Genomic DNA, 9,434 nt, shown 5'->3' with positions numbered 1-9,434 from the left:
CAATTCGATTTACTAATTAATAAGACTTTATTGCATTCAAGAAATACTCTACCTTCAAAGAAAAATCAGCTGGACAGCTTTAATTTAATTGTATAAAACTAAACTTGACTTTCCATACGTGGGCTTACCTTTCTGTAGCATACATGCTAAAATATATCTCGTATATTGTCTTTACACTGTAAAGACCAAATGTATGTCAAGTGTCCATCAACTGAGATGAAATCAAAGTTACACAACAGTCCAGCGCTTCCGATGGCAGGAGAGGCCGTGGACATTTTTAATTATGTATATAATGTATTAATACAAAGAAAACGCTATATAGAAAACAAAATTATCAAACATTATAAAATAATTTTTAAGAAAAGCAAATAACCGCTTAGAATAAACCACATGAAACACTACATTTGGTATATTTAGCTAACGTGCTTAAAACATGTCTGGGTTACGCATGCATTGTAGATTCAGTACTGTCAGGACAACTATAAGATAAGATAAATGATGTTTTTCGCGAAATCTTTATTATTGGTCAATGTGCTAAATCCCCAATGTACATGCTAAAACCGTTGCTAACAACCGTTTGTATATAGACTACAATTATACATCCTATAAATATTCCTCTTCAAATCCCAAAATAAGTAAGGTTTTTTTTTTCTATTTGTTTACGCCGTCAGCAGTTTTTATTTCTAATTAATTATGCGCCTTCTGAGGAAATTCAATCTCAAAAGAAGGATTGGAATATTCCATTCATTGACATCCTTTGAATAAACGAATATCCTAGCGATTCAAATCGTATTATTTACAATATTTGTTTGCCGATCAACATTACGATTGTTCTCAATAATTTAGCATTTAAAAACAATCATTGTAAACAGAGATACCTATGACTAAGCATCCTTATAGTAGTGTGTTTCAACTTCTTTATGTGGTAACAAATAAGTACCGTACCACATGCATTTACATAAAGTAAGAATCTACATATAAATATATTTTGCCAATTATAATTTACTCACAGGCTAAACAATCTCATAAATTAAATTTATATTTTTTACCTGAAAAAAATAAACTTTTTTGTTGTATGGCATTTTAATGTCACATAATATTTAGTTATTTTGGCCAATAATTTGACCAAAACAAAATATCATTTACCTAAACAAGGCCATATACATGGCTGCAGTCGCGTGCTCAAGTTAGTGTTTACCGACCGACCATCAAACCGACCGACCGACCGACCATCCGACCGAAATTGCTAAACATGTATAAAAATGTTGAAAATGTTTAAAAACATTTATATTTATATTTTTTAATTTACACGTGCGCGCGTAGCCTGTCACTTTTGACGTGCTCGTATAACGTAATTTCGAGTTGGAAAGTGAATCAAATATGATGACATTAAAGAAAGGTTGTAAAACAGAAATCGGGCAAAAAGAGTACGTATTAACGTTTTACGTGCAGTGCGCGTGCAAAAATCTGCGCACTCATTGCAATTTTTTAAACGCTTAAAATTGCCTGAAACGTACTCTAATTTCATCGAAAATAAATTTGAACATTTTAAAAATTGTAATCGCGCGTACGCATGCGTTATATGCGCTACGCACGTAATTGTATTGCCATATGATGAAATATGACCTGAAATTTATGAGTTCCAAATTTTATTTTTATTGTGATTCATGCTTGTGAAGATATGATTACAAACGTGATTTTGTGAAATCGTGCGTAGACCGCGTAATTGTTGATTGCGCACCGTGAAAAACATAACCACATCGAGTCCTGGCCATAAGGAATATACTCTGATAAATTGACTTAGCTAGATGAAACTGATATCAAGACAAGGCCATATACAAGTTAGTGTTTACCGACCGACCGACTAACCAATTGACCGACATAGTAAGCTGTAGAGTCGCGTTGCACGCGACTAAAAACTGTAATATTTAAAGCAAAAAGTAGTCAAATCGACTGACAACCAGTGGATATTTGATTGAATGTAACTGTTATGTTGTCTTTTTGTAAGTGAAACATGCTTCTTTTTCCCACGGTAGTGATTAACTGAAACAACGCTATAAAATGGCATATTATAGTTTTTAGTCGCGTGGACGCGACTCTATAGTTCACTATGTCGGTCGGTCGGTAGGTCGGTCGGTCGGTCTGGTATCACTATGCGTTTTAGCACGCGACTTATGGCTGTTGGCCTTGTTTGACGACAATACAGTTTTAACGTTTAATTTTAAGAAGTTAATTTACCTGCCTAGTCTATCCCCAATTATTATTTTTTAATATTTTTTTATGCCCACCTTTCTTAAAATAAAAAAAAACTATAACAAATGAATTTAAACTTATGTATTGACTTCAGAGCAAATAGATGCAAAAACAAAACAAATGTCTATCACACACAAAATACTATTCCATTTTAAAACACATTATTATTTAAAAAACAATTGTGCTCTAGTGATGACAAATGGGTACAAAACATTGAATTGAACATGATTAATCTTCAATAATTGGTGTTTGAAAAAAATAATTGTTGCAGTTATTTTGTTTTTTTAATTTTCAATAGCATGGACAGACGGCATTGTTTTGGGGGGCTTATTACAAAAATGTCACTGTTTGCCAGAACTTAATTGAGTCGGATGCTGATGTTAACCTTCAATCTAACGTAAGTAATAAAGTATATTTTAATTTTACATATTAATAAATCTGGAAATTGTATATACTTCTATCTCCGCAAATTAAAGTGTTTATTTACCATAAAATAATATAATATGCAAACATTCATAACTCGCCAATTCAAAAGGTGCAGTCAAAAATTTAATATCTAATTGTTATGATTGAGATATACATTAAAAGGTAAGATTCAAATGGTAAATATTGTTTTTTTATTTTGAAACAAATAAATGAATTAGAAGAACAAGGAAAAGAGCATGCCATATCAATTTCGCACCCCCCACTCTTTACACTCTTTACTGTAGTTGAATCATCGCTGTTCCGACGAAAATTTATTCGGTTCGGTTCCCACTATAATTTTGTAATGTAACCACACACCACACACGATTTGTCGGGTTTTATTCCCCGACATATTGATTATTTAAGAATTATTTTGTTGATTTTGCCTCTGGTCAAATCATCTTGTTTAAAAGTGGTGGATTTAATTTGTCTTCCTTCGTACGATAATTGAATGTAAATTATAAATTAAAAAGTTTAAAAGTAAAAGAAAAAAATAATTATTAACTTCCTTGGCATGTGCTCCACAGACTGACTTATCAACAAAATGTAAACATTAAATTACACACTCCCGGTAAATATGCATTACATTATCTTGGTGTTCGCAGTGTGTTGCAATCAATGCGACACTCGGCGAACAGTTAATAAAGTTGCGTTTGGGTAAACGATACCGTTTTCGAACGTGAAAAATCGCAAACAGCGAGATAACTAATAAAGTGCTTATATTGTTATGCGTAGACAATAAATACACAACACATCTTACTTGGTACCGTTCACTGTTATTATTAATTCGTTGTACACAACCTCCTGCCTGGAACTCCTTCCTTTACAAATACCTCGTCTATTTAAACCAACCCACAGGTGGAAATATGCAAATAAGTATTGTGTACAACAAAAGACTGTAGGCGTCACAACATACGCCCACCCTACAAAAATCTACATATCTAGCATTATCTTATTCTAATATACTTTGTTTTTAACATTTTCTTTTTTTTATCACAACATACGCATTATCCGATTCAAATATACTTTGTTTTAACATTTTCTATTTTTATTATATCACAACATACGCATTATCCAATTATATACCATATACCGTACATTTTGAGATAATACATTAATAGTAATTGATTAGGTAGTCGTCTGTACACCACCTAGTATTATGATTCATTTACATTAAAATTGCAATTAATTCGGTAATTGTCATCAGTTTAATTTATAAAAAACTAGCATTAGTACCCGTTTTCGACGGGTATAAGCCCCGCTGATTAACAGATTTTTCAACAGCGCCGATCGAGGAAACTTGTCAAACGTATGCAAAATTATAATATAATAATATGCAGGAGTTACAATTGAAGTCTCATTTTCTATGCTTTAAATTCATTGATACAAAAATAATTAAAATTAGGTTTAACATAACATACATCTGGTAGGCTAAATGCTTATTATAAGTATGCAATGTGTGCGGTCAGTAAATTAATTGCAACAAAAATAAATACAGAACATTTTACACTATATTTTAAATTCTTGCAAGTTTTAGGTGCCATCGGCAAGTCCACTGTTATTTACGAATTCGAAAGTATTGCTAGAACATTTTGAATTTAAAAATGGTGGTACGACATTCAAATAATTAAATATTAATATTATTTAAATTAATCAAAAAAATGTTTCCTTACAGTAGTAGCCGTCTTTTTACTGAGATACAATGCAAATACACAAAACAAATAGGATATGAAATGTGACGCTTTTACGTACCTTTACTGTATACATGTACATGTAATTAGGAAGCTTATGGAAAAGTTATAAATTACTCTATATACATTGACACTTATTTAATTGTAGGACATTCATTACAAAAGTTTACTTGGATTGGCCAGACAAAAATCAAAACTAAAATAAGCTAAATACGTGGAGTTAAGGCTTGTAAAAGTAAACAATTACGTTACTGATCAATAAACTGGAAATAGACTCGAGTGTTCCAACGTTGACAATCCCGAATACGATGATACAATGGGACTTGTAGGTACTGTATCATTCATGTAAACTGATGTAAGCACTGCAAAGTAAAATTAAAATGCATAACATACTTTTTGATTACAAATTAAGAAATCTATATTAAACAAAATCATGATAGGCGTCAAAAGGTATAGCCGTAATTATAATTAAGAATCTGTACCAACACAACGATAAGCTGGTAATTATTTGGCGGATTAGAAGAATAATGAAATACTACGTTCAAACCTCAGGTATAACATGGGATTATGTAGGGACGATCAGAGCTAAAGTATGCTTAGAATAAAAACGTAGCATCAGGTTATTGTAATGATCACCTTATTTACACGAATAATTCGCATTCTCATTGTTACAATACAGGTAGCATAGCCAATGTACGATTTTGCACGCTAAATGAAATAAAACGAATAAACGTAGAGCCTGTACTTTATATTTATATTTATAATAGTTATAACCTACATAAATCATCCTATAAATGTTTATTCTTACAAATGAAAGTGAAATGAAGTATTCCACGACCACGTGACTTTCTATTACTTAAAAATTGAGCCTACCCTATCGACTAACCTCCCTGAACGGTAATGCTGCTGTTTTTTTAGTCGCGTGGACGCGACTTTATAGTTCACTATGTCGGTCGGTCTGTCTATCGGTCTGTCTGTCGGTCTGTCTGTCGGTCCGGTATCACTATGCATTTTAGCACGCGACTTAATGGCTGTTGGCCTTGTTTTCTCGATTCCTGCTTTTATAGTCAATGACGCCCTCTGGAAATTCCATATTTCATAGCCTTTTGATACAGTGGTAATTTTTTCTTTTACTTGATACCATGCCATTTCACTATAGGCCTATGTTATCAAAATTCAAACTTTACATTTCCCCGTAATCCTCACAGGATTATTCTCTATGTACTCAAGGGCAATGCAATTCAGATTTGCACGGCTTCCTATGTATTTCGAGAGTGGAGAAAACCTTTCCATTTAATCAGGTATTCCAAACAATTTTGACGATAACATCCTCTTATAGTTGTTTCGATTTCAAACTCTTGCTCACTTTCAGGAATGCCAGGAATAGTTAATAGTATTTCCGTACCGAAATCATTTCAATTATGTGTGGCCATCAACGGCTCAAATGAGTCCTCCGGACAGCCCCCGATCTCAAATTCCGGCAGCTCACTCATTTGCTCGGGATCCACTATTATTAGTGGGTCGTGCATATCGATTATATGCAAATTGCATACGGTTCACATGAACCGGTGCTTTCAGCAGTTTATTATTAGCTAAGTTCCGAACACGAAAATAAACAGGCCCCGTTTTCTCAACTAACAGATAAGGGCCAGACAAACATTTCATTAATTTACGCGATAAACCTTTGTATAACGCAGGTATATACACCCAAACCGAATCGCTCACTAATATGTTACATCGCGGACGCGTTCGTCATATCGCTCCTTCATTTTCGCTTGATTCAACTCAGCTCGATTTTTAGAAACAGCTCTAAATATCTCCAACTGACTTATTAACACATGCATATGATCTCGTAATGTTTTTTCGGGATAGTGGCATTGTTTTAATAAGGTTACATCGAGCGGAAACATAGCTTCCCTGCCATATAAAAGGTAAACTATAACCAACAGAGTTCGTGAACTGTACGATAAGCGAACTGTATCGCCGGTAAATATTTATCCCAATCATTATGATATTCATTTACATAATGCGAAATGCACTCTAAGATAACAGCATTGCATCTCTCCTGTATTGAGGGTGATATGCGCTGGTATTTATTTATTTTATTTTTCGCTATCTTGGCTCTCAAATCGTCCATGACCAGAATACCACAGGAGACTGGGAATTCAATAGTCGCATCGAATCTGTCAAAAACAAATTTTCGTCAATGAAGAATGTTTTATTAAATCACAATATTCTTCTCCAAACTCGTTTGATTTTTCTACGAGCTTATATTCGAAGTCGATTGACATTCAATTGTCAAAACTGGGTGCACGTTCAACGTGCAACGTCTGCACAATCAAATAAACTTAATTCGAAATGGTGTACGTTTTTACGACGAATGATCCGTAATGGTTATCGGCGAAAAAACACTTTAGATGATGAATGTTATAAACTGTATTACACCAACATCGACATTCACAATATATGTAAGACATGTGATTTATCTACATTCCTCAAAACCCAGCAACGAAATTATGCTGCACATCTGATTAGATCCGATAATGATCGGATGACGAAAAAGCTATTCTTTCAAGATGACTAATGCTCGAAGCGTGGAAGAAATATTGAGAATGGAGATGATGTTGGAATGGTCAGACAAGCCTTCATTAACAACTCGAAGGCCCGCTTATTTTGAATCGGCATTTATTTATTATATGCCATCTAGAACACTCTGTCAGAGTTACAGATTTAATTTTTATATTCTATATATTTGTATTACTCTACATACTTCTAGAACATTCTTACTAAGAGAGTTTGATCCGCGATCACTCAACAGAGTTTCCGGACATCCATGTACACACATAACATATTCAAACAGAGCTTTGGCCACCGTAGCTGCTCCCGTCTCTTTCAACGGCACTAGTATGGGCCAACTATATACTGAGAACGTGCGGAAATTCCCTGTCGTGCAACTACCCGCATTTGACTCCTTTTCTGTAAAGTCAAAACACGCGTTAAACAGTTAATGTTGGCCCCATGGTCATGCAAAAATTGAGATCCCAACATTATAACTTCAGACAATTCCCTAGCAACGTTCATAGGAGCAACGAAACTATTACCATTATTTATTGTTAACTTTAAGGATATAGACCCAGTAATGATAAGATCACTGCCATTATCTGTTTGTGCTTTATCATATTTGTCGGAGCTAGACTAGAAGCTACAGTAGGTAAATTCCTAGTCAACCAATCATGATCAATAAGATTTATAGAGGCACCTGTATCTACTAAACATTTGGCCTGTTTACCTTCGACAAAAATATAAATTGAATTTAAGCACGATAAAGCAACTTGAACCTCCCTACTATTGTTATGCAATTCAGCATTACGAGAAAAATGACGGATGGGCCTTCTGTATTTAGTCTTACCCCAATATTAGGACAAATACTTTTTATAATATTGATAATGTTTATTTTCTACCCCATTTGCATTGTCCCCTACATGTTCCGGTTTTACAACGATTACCTGCAAACGGGGTTTCTAGTTTAACGGACGGCCATCCCTGTCTTTTCTAGCATAATATGTCACTCTAATAGGACCCCGAAAACCACAACGCCAACAAATATTTAGAGAGTTAAATGTCCGACTAGATCTATCGACATTTTTCCTATCATCAAAATTACTAATAAAAGGAGAAATCACCCACTGAACCCGACTAGACGATTCAATGCTGTCTAATATATTAGAAACTTGCGCAACCATCCCCGCGATCGTATCTAGCGTTGTATTTTCTTTACTAACACGGGACTTCGGATGGTTATTTATTTATACTTATGCAAGTACCAGGGGAAGGTTCATCCACAGTACGCTGGACAAATATGGCTAGCCGAGCTGCATCTAAAGCATTTCGAAAATACCCGAATGTTCGGCAATAACCCTCTCATAAAATAGACAGGAGCTCAGAATCTGATTTCTTTATCTGCTTACGCAATAACATAATATCCGACGCATATTAATCAATGGTTTCTGAATGTAATTGTTTCCTAGTTAACAACTGCGATTCAATACCCCATGTCCAGGATTGACTCTCAAAATGTGCTTTTACCAAGTTGCGTATTTTAGTTACATAATTATTATGTTCCTCTATTGTATCTAGAAATACTTTCATTTTCAACGCTAAAAATGGCTTTAGATTCTGTATAATCCCGCAATGAAGCATCATTCACATCCCCTGAATATTTCAACACAGACCCATCCATATCATATTTAAAAGCCATGTTGCCAATTTCACATTCAAACTTCAAATCTGATAATACAATTATTATATTTAGAACTATCCAATTATAAAAATGAGATAAATAAATAGAAATATTTTATTAACAAAAGATATACAACCAACTACTGCCGTTTCCAATCCAACAATCACAGCCGTTGGTTAATTCCGTAAATGTTCAAATCAGCACACGAAAATACCCGCCTCAAACACCAATCAGTTTTGAATTCAACAACCCACAATTCTGAATCCCAGTACCAACAGTTCCGAATCCAAAATCAAACAGTTCTGAATTCCAGCACCAACAGTTCTGAATACAATATCAATCAGTTCTGAATACATAATATCCAATGACGTCGAGTCCCCACGAAATCCATTCGGCAAAAACAATCATGGCCAGACCAACAATACCACCTCTCATCACTAGTAAGTATACAGCGTCAACTGTTACTGTAATAACAAACACCATAATGTTTTTCAAAATCAGATTCCTAAAATCAATATAAAACACATCTTACTGGGTACCGTTCACTTTATTCATTCGTTGTGCACAACCTCCTGCCCGGAACTCCTCCCTTTCCAATACCTCGTCTATTTAAACTAAGCCACAGGTGGAAAATATGCAAATACATATTGTGTACCACAGAAGACTATAGACGTCACAACAATGTGATAATGCAAGTTACATGTATCTGTATCAGTATTGTTGACTTCCAAAAAGAGCAAACAATAAAAAAAGATCAATTATTAGAACAGTATGCTTACGAAATT

The sequence above is a fragment of the Antedon bifida genome, chromosome 5 (genome assembly GCF_963402885.1).
Source record: "Antedon bifida chromosome 5, ecAntBifi1.1, whole genome shotgun sequence".
Taxonomy (NCBI): Eukaryota; Metazoa; Echinodermata; class Crinoidea; order Comatulida; family Antedonidae; genus Antedon; species Antedon bifida.
This window is presented reverse-complemented; position numbering follows the sequence as displayed.